Raw genomic sequence first — 15284 nt, forward strand, 5'->3', positions numbered from 1 at the left:
TGTCTACTGTGTCGGAAGAACTCTAAAGCAACCTTCTTGTTCAAAATATTATGCCCGTCGAAAAATGACCGAGCTTGAGCCTTGGTATGTTTGGCTCATAAAGCTCGTTAAACAACTTGTAGCTTTTTATGACATAACTCGAGTTTGGTTCGAACTTTGGCTCATTTGTTAAAGATTTCAGCTCATAAATTTGACTTTTCCTTAATAGAAATCCATCAATCATACTCTCTTTTTTAACCGAAGCAACAACAATAAACCATTAATGAGAGGAACATGATTACAAGAAAGGTGCTACCTGAGTACGTTTTCTCCAATAAACAAACATAATAAATCTCTTACATGACTGATTTATGGTGGCGTATTCGAAACCAAGGAACACAAAGAGCCGTCACTGAAAAGCTAGGCCACACAAACTGCTAGGCGGTACAAGCATACACAAAACACAATTAAGCCGAGAAGGAAACCACCATTAGCTCATCTCCACAACAACAAAACAGGGCACGCTCATCCCGATCATCTGCAATCTCACCAGATCCGCTGCGTCCACTACCCAACGGAGGTGTATCTTGTTACCAGTCTAGCCATGGAAGGCGAATCGGCCACATCTCCTGCTATCTTGAGGCCCACGACAATGAAATGTCAAAGCTCCACAATCCGGGCCTTTTAATATCTAATACTCCAGTGATCGAATGGCCTAGGATTTTTCAGAAATTTTAAATTTTAAAAGTAGAGAAAATAAAATGTATTTTAAAAATTAGAAAGAAAAAAAAAAAAGGAAAAACCCACAAAAATTCAGGAAAACAATATTTTTAAAATACAAAATAATTATGATTTTTTTACTTTTTTTATAACAACCCATCTGTTGTAAGCATAATTTACTGAACAATTATGGAGGCCATTGAGAGAGAGAAAGGTGTGGCAATAGTAGAGAGAAGAGAGAGATGTGTAATTGTGAGGTGTGTTTGATTCACCTCATTGTGCCTTTATTTATAGTAGTGGAAAGGGAAAAACCTTTCCTTTTAGGATTACAACATTTAATAGGTAATCTACTCCTAATAGGAATATAAGATACATTCTCATATCTACTAGGATTTACACAATCACATTCCTATTCTAAATATGACTGCAACACTCCCCCTTGAGTGTGTAAATACTAAACAAACCATTGCATCAGATTCTTCAGCAGATAAGGTAGAATAGTTGATGAAGTCATCGGCACAATGGATGATCGTGAGTCTCAAATTTACTTTGAAGTATGCATTTGTAAAAACTCACAAAAACCTTGCTACAGTAAAACCCAAGGAATGAGGAAAACCCATAGACTAAGGAGAAAAGTAAGAAAAATATGCATAATGTCTAAAACGATCGTCAAACTGGACGAAGGTAGTGAGCTCAACAGAGTATGATCATCCCGGGATGGGTACCTCATTAAAACCTAGTTAGGTAGCAAAAACCCAGTGGAAAAAATGCTCCTAATTGTAGGGAAAAAGAGTACATTAAGATCATGTGAGTATGCTTCAAGATACTCCTCCTGAGTTAGACATAACTTCTAAATAAGAGAACTACAAGCAATTCAACTCAGATAATTTATGCATACCGATTCCTTGGATGAGCTTCTGAAATGTAGACTTAGGCAATGACTTGGTGAAGAGATCGGCCAAGTTGTCTTAGGAACGGATTGCATGACTTCAATCTCCTGATGCTTTGCTGATGTAGATGTAGGTGCAATATGTCTTGGCGTTGACTTCGTTGATGTATCATGGCTTGGTCGGGTTGATACATGCTGCATAATCTTCATGGATCGTTGTCGGGACTCAATGATGGATGAAAACACAACAAGTACTTCGAAATTCTCAACAAGAACTCCTAACCATGTCTCACTTGTGGTGTAGTGAAGTGAGGTGAGTCTTGGAACGATTCGAAGATTTCGCAACTAAGGTCATATCGTGGACCTCTAAGATATTGCGATATCCCTAACAGGTAAAGACATAACCATTTAGGGATTTTGCCTTGTTTGGGTTTGATAAGTAACCAGCGTTAGCATAACAAACAAGGTAAGCATCTTTCTGAGGATCAGGGGGGTTGGATCCGCTCGAGATGCATTGGGATTTGCCCATGTAGTACCTTTAGGGTACGTCTATAATACCAATTCAGTGGATGCGTGTAAGCACGTTACTGCATCTTTACCAAGATCAACAGCGAAAAAGATGTCCTGTCTAAATACAATGAGCTAAGTACAACGTAGCACAACGTTGAACTTTAGATATGGAATTTCGGATTCCATAACCTGTTCAAGGGTCTTATTTGCATATAACGTATGGACGATCAAAGGTATACTCAAAGGTAACACATTCAAGGTATGGTTCGACTTGTAGACCAAACTACCGTCAGAACAATGCTTAAACTTCAGGTCAAAGCATAGACGAGTTTTCCTAAGATCCTTCATCTCAAATTCCATCTTCAAGTGCGAGGCAGTTTTCTCAAGCTCTTTCGGAGTCTTAGTAAGATTCGTGTCAACAACATAAACTGTAACTTTAGGAATTTGGAATAAGACTTCATAGTTGAACACGCAAGGGCATAATTCATCCTTGATTGATCAAATAAAATAATCACGTAGACGGGTATACCACATCCGTCAGATTTTTCAATCCATAAGTGAACACCTCAAAATGAGTTACTAGGGTGTTCCGTGGTTTTGGAACTATTTGAACTAGTCCATGTAATTCTTCAGGAACTCACATGTAAATCTCCGTATCTATAGCCCCATGGAGAAAACATTAACTACATTTCATAATGTTGCCATTAATCACATGACGTTTGAGAGAAACCTTGCACCGTAAAGCGTGCCTTATATCGCACTATTTCATTCATCTCATAACGCTTCCTTTCCTACTTGTAACACAGCATGGTTACCTTGGGTTGTGTAGGAATGGTAGGTGCCAATACACACTTTGGTAAGGAATTTGACCTGGATTGTAACTTTAGTTGTCCAATCAGTTATACGTTATCACTTAATCAACGAACACGGTTCAATATCGTCGCTTTTCATTTATGTCGGTAACTACCATATAAGTGAAAACATCATCGATGATAATCTCATTTCAATTCCATTTAGCTCATCCAAACTAGTATACTGGACCAAGAACTTTAAGTCTCGGGAGAAATCTGGATTAATCTCATAAGATGGAAATAATTTAAGACAAGGATCAAGTTCAAATTCATTGTTGTGTCGTGTCTTCCTTTTCTAGGGAAGTGAATCTTACGAACCTAGTGATTTGTTGTGCTCTAGGTCAAGACAAATTGATTGGCTATCCATCGGTGTACCGGATCGTCCAATAGGGGTGGCACACCATCCAGGGATGTTGACTTGACGTCCGTTAAGTATGTCTATCCTTGCAGGCATGTTTGCAGCTGGTATATGATCTCGTCACTTTAACTAGATCAGAGGAAGCGTCTGGAGCAACATTTTGAAATAGAGAATTCATCGCACTTACTTATCATACATGTGCGGTACCGAGATCGAGATGAGACATAGTGGGTAACTTCCACGCAAATTCGCGCCATTCTACAGGAATATTGTTGTTCTTATCTCCCCCTAACGGCGGGAAGACTGTCTCATTAAAGTGACAACCCGCAAATGAGCGATAAAAAGATCGCATGCAAGGGCACTAAGAGAGCTAGTATGAAGGAGAATCATAATCAATAAAAATACACATCCTTCTTTGAGGACCCCTGGTGGTACGTTGCGGCTTGCGCAACTTGGCACATGAAATGCACACCCAAATGCGTAAATACGAAAATCGTCAAGTTCATACCCAGTAACCAGCTGTAAGGTCATATAGGTTAGGTGGCAATGGGCCTCAAGGTAGACCAACATAACTGCTTACAAAGATTGCATAGCCCTAGGCAGAAATCGAAAACTTGGTATGTTCACCAAAATTCGGGCGATCATTTAAATTGCACTTTATGATCACTAGGCATGGCTCTTTGGGGTGAGCATGGGAATTCAATGTTCAATTATAAACCCAAAATACATGCAATACTTTATCAAAAACCGTCAATATAAACTCTCCGGCATTATCCAGCCTCCCGAACCTTAAGGGATAAGGAGGGTGGTGAACCTTTAATCGCCCATGAGGTTTAGCAGCAATGTATATGGACAAACATGTGACCAGTTTGTCGATTCATCAACCAAAACCATAAGCATTTATATGGTCCGCATTTTGGTTAGATTAGTCCATATATATTCCCTTGAATCCACTGTGAAAAGAGAGTCGTGTCGTATCTTTGCGAGGAATGATATAGAAAATCAATTTCCTTAATGAGCATACTTGGAAAAGTGTGCTTGTAGGCACAATATCCTTACTTCAGATAAAGAGATGCATTGTACCATCACTGTTCTACCTAAGTGTCCTAAAAGGTTGTGCCAAAACAAGTAAACTGCTCAATTACCAAGCTCCAGGGCGACCACATGTGGTGTATTCCCAGTTGGGGACAACCCATTGGCCCCAAATCAAAGCTTCAAGCTCATTTTTGGAGGTGGTGCAAAGATATTTCACTTTATTTTCTTCAGTGGTTTCATTTATGATCATTGTCATCTCAAATATCCTTAAAAACTCAACGTCAGGGAGAATTTAAGGTCCCTTAAATGGTAATTTAGTACCATTCATACAACGAGGAGCGTGCCAAATGCTCTTAATTAGGTTGGATAGACCTGAAGTTGTTGTTAGGGATGTGATTTAGGTGTAAAGTTCGTGTGCGTAGTACGCATTCATCCAAACAACTAACTTTCCCATATTCCTACCTAATCACGTGTTTAATTAAATTGGTCACATGTATTAAGAAACATGATTCAATTAACTCATATTCGAGGACAATATCAATAAAATTATCCATAAGTAAAACATACACCAAACTTGAATCCAAGAACATGGAAAAATGTTCACAAAGTAAACCAAAGTTACTAGGGTGGATTCGGCCAACAAGGCCATCCATGTCAAAATTTTGCTCTTCTAATGATGTTTGGTGAAGCAAAATTAGTCTCACATATTGACTACTAGAATGGAACTCTTTAACAACATTGGTAGGGGAACGAACAGGTGCATAACCAATGATCTATTCCATTAAGACGGAAGTAGATTCTGCAAGGTTAAGGTTTGGGAATACTATCCTTTATTCTTGAAGTTTTAGGTCTTAGGTAAATGATCATGCTTCGGGCATGATGCCACACCTTAGCAGGCCCTGATTCTACCATATGTTATAAAAACAAACTCGAAATTAGATTGTGAGAGAATATGCCATTTGGTGTATCCTTGCCAAAGCAGTGCATCACCATTTGGTAGGCTTTGACCGAATTGGGTCTAGCCATTCGGTAAACTCTAGCCGAACTGGGTCCATACCTTTCTCTCACATTTGTGGTAGTAATCAGATCCGAGAATTTGGTAAAACTTCCTCTTTCTACATTGCTGCTTCAGGGGCGAGTTAGAAACATGAAGGACCAGAAAAGTATTCTCTAGTTAAAATTCAATCGGATTTATAAACTTCAGAATTGTACTCATTCATGGACGTAATCATGGTGTGCTTTGGGCAATATGTTGCATGATCACAGGGTCCATAGGAGTGAGCCAAAGAGCCATGGAATCCTCGTTCGGGAGGTATTTACATTTGTAATGCTTTGAGCATAAGTCTTCAAATGAAGATCATGGTGGAGGCTTATTTAGCTCTTCCATGCCATTGTTGGCTTTAATGGTTTCTTAACTTCTTGATAGTCATGTGGAGATTCACGTCTTGTACCCCACATAAAGTGGTTTCTATTAGAAAACGTCCAAATCAGGAAAATCGAACTTGTGATGGTTCGACAATCCACTGAATTGGAGGGAACAAGATTGTGATTAATGCTATGGGAATGAATCAACCATAAGCATCAAAGTTAGAACAATCGAGTGCTAAGACATGGTTTTCATGAAAAACGTCGGGTTTTCATGGGTGTATTGTTTTATGAAAACTTCGGGTTTCAAAGGCACTAAATTTGAAACTACATGTTCAATTTAGTTTTATGAACAATTAGTTCATAATGAGAGGTTCCTGTAAGAAACACAGAATGCAATATGCTGATTTAAGTATAGTGGATTTGAGTTTCTCGGGAACTCAAGGGTGAGAGCTTCATTACTACGAAAGTATGTTACGATTCAACGTATAAAAATAAATTATTGAATGGTTAATGTTCAAAAGTGATCTTTAGGTCAATAATTTTGGATTCATTATCGGATTAATGGACTGCAGGTCACTTTTAATTAATTCAATAAATCGGGCCATACAAGGTCGATTGTAGAAGCAAAAATAATATTAACATTCGGGTTAAAATTATTTTAAATGCTAAATAATAGCATTGGGTCGAAAATACCATAGCCCAAAGATTGGGGTGGGATACCTTGATAAAGGGCCTCGAGAGTGGGCTGCAAGCCACGGGGGTGTGGGAAAAAAATCCCCCAGCCCCAACTGGGTTTCAAATCTGGGCCGAAGGGGGTGCACGAAGGTCCAGTCGTAAATGGGTTGTGGGTTTGTCGCGGGGAGCCCAGCAAAGGCTGGCTACATAAGTAGGCCGCTTGGACCAAACCCAGCAATGTGTGCTGGCTGATGCATGCAAAGAGGAGGGGCTCAGCCAACTAGGTTGGTGGATGAAGGCTGCAGGCCTTAGCTGCGTGGAGCCAAAGCCGAAGCTTGGTGCACTACGAGATGAAGCAACAGGCCACGGGTCAAATTGCATATAGGCTTAGGGCTTCAGGCCCATTACATTGACCTCATGCTGAAGCTTGATGGTGGCGTACACAGTGATGGTGCGGTGGGTGTGCCGCACCATGCCCAATTCCCTTTTTTTCTTTCAAATCCCTTAGGGTTTAGGAAACCCTAAATATGCTTCTAATTTATTTTATATAATTTGACTCACAAATTCCACATAACAATTTAATTGTGTGATGCATGAAACAAATATATATATATATATATATACTGAAAAATGTATGAACATATACAATATATATATATATATATATCGGAAGTAAAATGTAAACATAGGGGGTTCATGCATCATGAGAAATGTTTTCATACTTCATGGACGTTTCAAATATCTTCTTTATTTTAAGCGTACCTGATTAGCAGAAAACGACAAAAGCCTTTGAATTTGTAGAAGATCCTTCTCGAAAAGCCGGAATTGTATCTCCAATGTATCATGTTCAACACAGAAAAAATAAATTGAATCAATAGCATGTAGATCAATTTAATAGAATAGTAAAGTAATCATAAAAAGAATGATTAAAACGTAATACTCTCCTGATTGAAGAATAAACTGTCTTTAGCGTAGCGTCAAGAGCATGCTGATAACGTGTTGTAGGCATAATTTACGGAAAAATTATGGAGGCCATTGAGAGAGAGAAAGGTGCGGCAATAGTAGAGATAAGAGAGAGATGTGTAATTGTGAGGTGTGTTTGATTCATCCCATTGTGCCTTTATTTATAGTAGTAGAAAGGTAAAAACTTTCCCTTTAGGATTACAACATTTAATAGGTAATCTACTCTTAATAGAAATATAAGATACATTCCTATATCTATTAGGATTTACACAATCATATTCCTATTCTATATATAACTGCAATACCATCGAGTTTTTTCACTCCCACATCAAAAAATTAATCTGACACTATTAAAAGATTAATACAAATTTCTCCCTTTGTGAATAGTTTAAAAGAAAAAAAAAATTAATCTAACCGTTCCATAATTATGGAATAATTTAATTTGAGTGGAATTGTAATAGGCTGTTACCATTGAGTCGTGAGAATTGCCATCCCCTTACCCTTTGTCATGATAAAATGGATGAAATGACACAATTCTAATGAAAATAAAAATAATGGAGTGTGCGGCCATGATTTTCTAGGTCCATGACACATGGAAAGAAAGACCGGAAGACCCATAGCATGTGATAATCAGGCGAATGAGCTGAGAGGCCTAATGTGGAACAAGTTACTTATATAGGCATCTTAGTCAGATCTGACCAAGCGAAGTCAAATAACCGTAGACAGATAGACTAGACTTAAGCCCATTGAAGACATTACTTATCTCTCTCAAGTAAGGAAATCCTAGTTAGAGTCAAATTAGGATGTCTTAGGGATTAGACAACATATTTATTGCTGAAATTAAACTTGGATGGATGATGGGTTTAGTCAACATGTGCTTTCAAATGTGGGTACAATTTACTCGTGTTAACACTTAAAATTTAATACACAATGAAATTCACAAAAATACTAAATTTATGCAATTCATAAATCACATCTCGTAATATGTGAAAATTGAAATCTCACAACTTGTTTTACAAATGACAACCAAACTATGTAGTGTAAAATGAGTTAGATTTCAGTTGGATATGTTTTTAAAATGTCTGAAAGCGCTTTTAGAAAATGTTCTTGGGTTCTAAAAACATTTTAAGTGCTTTCTATAAGAAGCACTTTAAGTGTTTTTTTTTCTTTAGGAATTATTTTCAAAAAAAATTTCACCAAAAACACTTTCAGTCATTTTATAAGAACATCCAAACGAGTTCTTAAACTTTTTTTTTTCTTTGTGCTTCCTCTTTTATATCTATTTTTAAGTTTCTTAATTGTTTTCCTAGAAAATCATGTAGCCCAAAACCTTTTGAACTAGGCCCGCAATCATGCGGAGCAAAACCAACACAGAGAGTGCTCCTCAAGAAAACCTCCGCCTCCTCCGTCGCTTCCTCCTCCACGATGACAATGACAAGTTCCGGTTCTTTAGCCGATAAAGACACAAAATTGTAAAAGATCAGGAGCCAAACAGTGCGGAATAGCAAAGCAGCTGCAAGAAGAAGAGGCAGACGACTGATGATCACAGCTACGGCGGAAAGCACCCGACGTACCGCGGCGTGTGGTTGTGGAGGACCAAATTGGTGAAGAAAATTCACAATATAAGGAAGAAATTCAGAATATGGTTAGGGTCATACCCAAAAGCAGAAATGGCAGCTAGAGCTTATGATGCTACCTAGTCCTCCAAGGTGCTCCTGCTTCTCTCAATTTCCCTGAATTAGCATAGTCACTTCCCAAACCAGAATCCATGTCTCCGTTGAGCATCCCGGCTGCAGCTGCTAAGGCAGCCGCAGAAGCAGAAGCAGCTTCTGGGAAAATCAGATTGTATGGGAAGCAGCGACTGAAGAAAGCAGAGCCCATGAGTAAAGCTCAAGAATCAACTATTACTTGTGCTTCAACTGATTGTGATGTTGAGAAATTGGTTTCTACTGCAGCAGGTATAATTGCTGATTAATTGTTAATTTGATCATTTTTTTTTGTACAATTGTTAATTTGCTCTTTTTTTTTTTTTTTTTTTTTTTTGCGCTCATTGTTAATTTGCTCATTAATTGTTCGGGTTTTAGATAAACCCCTAGTTCTCAATTCTCAAAATTAGGGTTGACTTGCATATGTATGACATCGGATACCCTTCTGATTTTTTGGCAAACTAAAAATTATACCTTTCTAAAGAAAATTATAGCTTTCTGATTTTACAATTTCAAATGATTCAGAAAACTTTGGATTTATATGAATAATTAAAATTGAAGTACTAAGGCACAAATTACTGTCAAAGTAGATCCCTTTGATTCATTTAAGCTGGTCTTAAAGGTGAAAATTTTCGCATTTAAGCTTGCAGTTCCTCCTTGGTGTGTGTTGTGTTACTTGTGCATAAAGGAGAAAAGTATGTGGACCATATACTTTTTGCATTGCAGATCCTCTTGAAGGATCTGGATGCACCTATTGGAAGTGTTTGGCCTTCTTTGGATGTTTGCTAGGAGCGATTTTCGGTGAGGATGAATGCTTTTGTTGTATGCTATGTGCTGATGAAGGCACTTGCTGAGCAGGTTTAGAAAATTAGGGGAAACAATAGCTTCATATTTCCCACCAGTTTGGGACACTCCATGCGTATGGTGTTGAGGGTAGGGATGTATTGTTTTAGTTTCTGTCATGTATTCTTTTGGCTCTCTTGTGGTGTATTTGGTTAAAAGGGTACAAAATTTGTTGACAATGAGGAGGAAATGGAGTTAATCTGATGTAAGATTATTGTAACCTTTTGTTTATAGATGCAAATAAATTGTGTTCTATTTGGTATAGGAAAGCTATTGATATGTTTTTGTTTGTGTGAACATGTATTTTTATGAATCTTTTAAAATCCTTCAAAATCTCAACTGAATACACTCCCCTAAATTCAAAAAACTGTACGTCTGAAAAGGGCAAGAGCCAAACAATGTGGAGGAGCAAAGCAACAAGAAGAAGAGGCAGACGAACAGTACTCTTACTAGTGATGATCACAGTGACAGCAACCACCAGAAGTACCGTGGGGTAAGATTGCGCAGTAGTGGCAAATGGGTGGCAGAAATCTACCAGAAAAGGAAGAGATTATGGCTAGGGACATACCCAACAGCTGAAATGGCAGCTCGAGCTTATGATGCAGCAGCTCTATCCCTCAAAGGTGCTTCTGCTAATCTCAATTTCCCTGAATTAACTCAAGCACTTCCCCTATCGGACTCCCTGTCTCCCATGGACATTCAGGTTGCAGCTTCAGCTTCTGAGGAAAAGCAGATTATAGGTGAAGCAGTGACTAAAGAAGCAGAGCCCAGCAGCAAAGCTCAAGAATCGACTAGCATTTGTGCTTCAATTGATTGTGATGTGGACAAATTGGTTTCTACTGCAGCAGGTAATTGGTGTTAGATAAATGCTTAACTCTCATTTTGCAAAATTTGGGTTGACTTTCAAATATATGAGATCAGAGTTCCAATATATCTTTCTAATTTTACAGTTTTAATTGATTCAGAAAACTTTGGATTTAGGTGAATACATAAAATTGAAGTCATAAGTACACATTAGAGTCAAGTTGATCCCTTTGATCCATTTAATCCGCCTTATAGGTGAAAATTTTCGCATGATTCAAGGTATAGCCCTTGATGTGTTACAGAGAACAAGAACCTGTGCATATTCCTTGGTGTTTGTTGTGTTACTTGTGCATAAAGGAGGCAGAGTATGTGGACCATATACTTCTTGCACTGTAGATCTGCTAGACGGATCTGGATGCACCTGTTGGAAGTGTTTGGCCTTGATTGGATGTTTGCTAGAAGTGATTTGTCGGTGAGGATGAATGCTTTTTTGTATGCTAAGTGCTGACGAATGCACTGGCTAGCAGCTTTAGAAATTAGGGAAAACAATATCATCATATTTCCTGCAAGTTTGGGATTCCTTGCTTATGGTGTTTGGAGGAGGCATATATTGTTTGAGTCTTTGTGATGTACTGTATTGTCTCCCTTGTGGTCTATTTTGTTAAAAGGGTACAAGATTTGTTAATGATGAGGAAGAGATGGAAAGTGTGTTCCATTTGCTGAATTTGTGTTCCATTTGCTATAGGAAAGCAATTGATATGTTTTTGTTTTTGTTTATGTGAACATGTGTTTCCTCAAACTCTTTTCGAATCTTTCAATATCTCCACATAATAAACCACCCTAAATTCAGAGAATTGTACATCCGAAAAAGGGCAACAGCCAAACAATGTTGAAGAGCAAAATAACAAGAAGAAGAGGCAGAGGACTCTGAATTGTACATCCAAAAAAGAGCAACAGCCAAACAATGTTGAAGAGCAAAACAACAAGAAGAGGCAGAGGACTAGTACTAGTGATGATCACAGTGGCAGCAACCACCAGAAGTACCACGGCGTAAGATTGCGCTGCAGTGGCAAATGGGTGGCAGAAATCTGCCAGAAAAGGAAGAAATTCTGGCTAGGGACATACCCAACAGCTGAAATGGCAGCTCGAGCTTATGATGCAGCAGCTCTATCCCTCAAAGGTGCTTCTGCTGATCTCAATTTCCCTGAATTGGCTCAAGCACTTCCCCAGTCGGACTCCCTGTCTCCCATGGACATTCAGGTTGCAGCTTTGGCTTCTGAGGAAAAGCATATTGTAGGTGAAGCGGTGACTGAAGAAGCAGAGCCCAGCAGCAAAGCTCAAGAATCGACTAGTATTTGTGCTTCAACTGATTGTGATGCGGAAAAATTGGTTTCTATTATAGAAGGTAATTAATTGCTAGGATTTTAGATAAAACCCTAATTCTCATTTTGCAAAATTTGGGTTGAGTTTCAAATGTATGAGATCGGAGTTCCAATATACCTTTCATATTTTACAGTTTCAATTGAGTCAGAGAACTTTGCATTTAGGTGAATAAATGAAATTGACGTCATAAGGTACAAATTAGAGTAAAGTTGATCCCTTTGATCCATTTTCCAATATACCTTTCTGATTTTTGGCAAAACGATTACACCTCTTTGAACTTACAGTTTTGGACTTTTAAAATGTGTGAAAACTTTGTATTTAGATAAATGAGGTGCACATTAAAGTCAAGTGGATCCCCTTTCTTTTGTAGGCTATTCATCTCACTGCTGATCAGACAGTCTTTCTGTTTCTTTTTTGTATGAACATGGTTGCTTCAATAACTTATTATCACGTGTTTTAATTTCTGCAGGATGTCCACACCAAGTGAAAAACCTGAAGGTAAAACTTTTGATGATTACAGATTTCTGGCTGTTCAAGCATTTTCTGTTTTAATTCATGTTTACTTTTGCTTTACTGGATGATTATTATCTGCTGGAAATCATCTGTACCACCTTCCTTCATCCACCATCTATATCGCTTTTCTGCTTTTATTCGTGTTTACTTTGTCTTTGCTAGATGTTTAAAGCTGTTCGAGTATTTTCTCCAAAATAAATGCTATACCTATATATATATTTTTTAATGATTGTAATCTTCTTTTTGTATGTTTAATAATTTTACGTTAAGATTTTAGGTTAGTTCTCTTCTGAAAATGCCTTGGTGTGCTCATTTTTCCTCGTGTTTTTTTATCAACTTAATTTGATGTTCCACTATATAGTTTGAAGTGCTCATGTCTAGTTAGTTTATAGAAGCAGTTGAAGTGGCATTGGAAAAGTATCTTTGTTGTAAAAAAAAGCTGAAAATTTTAATTATTCTCAAATACAAACATCCATGTGTGAGATAGAGAAAGGGATACTACAGCAAATCATGGAGCCTTCATTTGAAATGGTTATTCAACTGTCGACATAAACATATTGCCAATTAGCACTCCTTTTCTTTTGTCCTAAATCAGGGGTTTAGGATGAGCAAACTCAGGCTTCCTCATTAAATGGTTGTCTGTGGAATAACTTGACTGTTAGCATCAACCATCGTTGAAACTTTAGTGTTTAGCTGTGCAAGTTACCATTTTGGAGATCGAAAGTCCAAGGGCTTGCCAAAGTCACATACAATGGTGAAATAGTCGAGTTGGGTATAAGTAGTTACCAAGTCCCATATCCATATGTGGTCCTTGAACCGAGCAAGTCATATTGTCTTTACTGATACATTTGGTGCAAAGGTGCAGAAAATATTGATCGTATGTTTTGTCGTTCTATAGTGGCTTTGAGTTTGTGGTATAATCTTCTTCAGGTTGTAGGTTAAAGTGGGTTCTGCCCTTAGGTGCAACTCACTGTTTGTAGAGAGTTTCTGCATTATTGGTGGGGTGGTGAGAAGACAAAGGTTTTGAGGAGATGCAGTGTGTTAGCAGCAGTCTTTAGTGTGTTATTTGAACTGAAAGGAAGAGGGTAATTTTTATATGCGAATGTGGGAGAGTCTGGACGGATTGTGGGCTTTGCTTGGGCATCGGTTTCTCCTTCCTTACCTTTCTTTTAAACGAGGGTTGGGGTCATTTTTCATGTAAAAACGACATCTCTTAAGCATTTGTAGTCATGATATGCGCCTTGAGATTGCTATCAATGTGAGTTCGATAATAATGTCATTACTCATTCCTTGTTTTATCAATTACAGTTGAATTATCTTGATATGGACCAAGCTTTTGAATCAATCTTCCCTTCATGGTTATCCAACACACCCTAGAGAGCCTGACGTCCCAGCATCATCGTCTTGGCTGCCACTAGAAGATCATCAAGATCTCCTTGTTTACCGAAAAAGAAGATCCACTCGACCACCAGCCAGCTGGAGCTGTTTATGTTTTAGGATTTTGTTTCTCGTCTTCTTTGATGTATTTAAGCTTTGGGTGAATGGTGCACTTCTTGTGGTAGTGTACTTAACCAGTGACAAATTATGTCTGTAAGATTCACTGACTGATTACATGTAAGTAAAACTTAAACTAGATTTATTCGGTAAGCCAGAACCGAAAATGAAGCCTCCGAATGGGGTTTTGATCGACATTGGATGATTATTTTCTTAAACTTTCCGAACCGGTGGTTGAAGTTTTATTCGGTAAACCAGTACTGAGTAGGAATGAACCTTTCAGTGGCGGGTCACTGTACGAATCTTGTGCTAAATGAAATAAGGTCGCTTCAACAAAGAAGGAACTCACAAATACACCATAAAACAACTCCTACAGTATTACAAATTCAATATGATCATAAATTTATTAGGAAATTTGGCGCAATGCTGATAATAATTTCATGTTTCGCCATAGATCAATAGTCCTTTCGTTTTATGGAATTTGAAAATTACTTTCACGTTTGGTTCGGAGGGCACTTTTTTGGTTGAGAATTCCTTGTCCACTTCCGTGTAAATTTCGCAGGGTCAAGTGAAGTGGGCTTAGCCTCACAATGAGGTAGCAAAATTATGGTTTAAATTTGTTTTTAGCAAGAATCGAATCTAAGACCTTTCACTTACAAATGAAAAAGAATACCACTAGACCGTAATACTAAGTGGCTTCTTTATAGACTTCTTAAAAGCATAAAATGTTAACTGAGAACAAATTACACCATTCCTTGCTAAACTAAGAACAATGTTGCATATATTGCTTTGCTTATTCATGTTGGGTAGATTGGAAGAGCACCTTGATTTACTAGTGGAAATTAAGGTAATTCCTTAGTGGGTCTTTCCAAATACGGCAAAGGACTTGACGTCCTATGACAATAACACAAGGATTTGTGAAAAGAAAATAATACATGTTTTTGTATTATTGGTACCAGATGCTACTATAGCAGTAAATCCGTGCCATACAAGTTCCTCTTCCAAATATGAACACACAAACCATGCAATTAAACTTAATGATGGGCTGCTTTGATGGCTCGATCTCATCTTCCAATCAAGCAAAGGTCTTAGAGAAGAGAGTCGCCATTTTGAGAAAAGACCCGAGCAAGGTTTACATTTACGACATTGCTTTCCTCGTGTCGTATTTTGAAAAGAAAAAGGAGATTTCCCAT

At 38.0% G+C, this 15284-nt stretch overlaps 1 pseudogene; it reads left to right on the forward strand.

Moving 5' to 3' along the window:
- Positions 1-8659: 8659 nt before the first annotated feature.
- LOC103936894 lies at positions 8660-14288 on the forward strand (annotated as a pseudogene).
- Positions 14289-15284: the final 996 nt, after the last annotated feature.

Source organism: the organism of the source record quoted next, unplaced genomic scaffold (assembly GCF_019419815.1).
Source record: "Pyrus x bretschneideri cultivar Hongxiangsu unplaced genomic scaffold, Pyrus_bretschneideri_v1 Contig35, whole genome shotgun sequence".
NCBI classification, from domain to species: domain Eukaryota; kingdom Viridiplantae; phylum Streptophyta; class Magnoliopsida; order Rosales; family Rosaceae; genus Pyrus; species Pyrus x bretschneideri.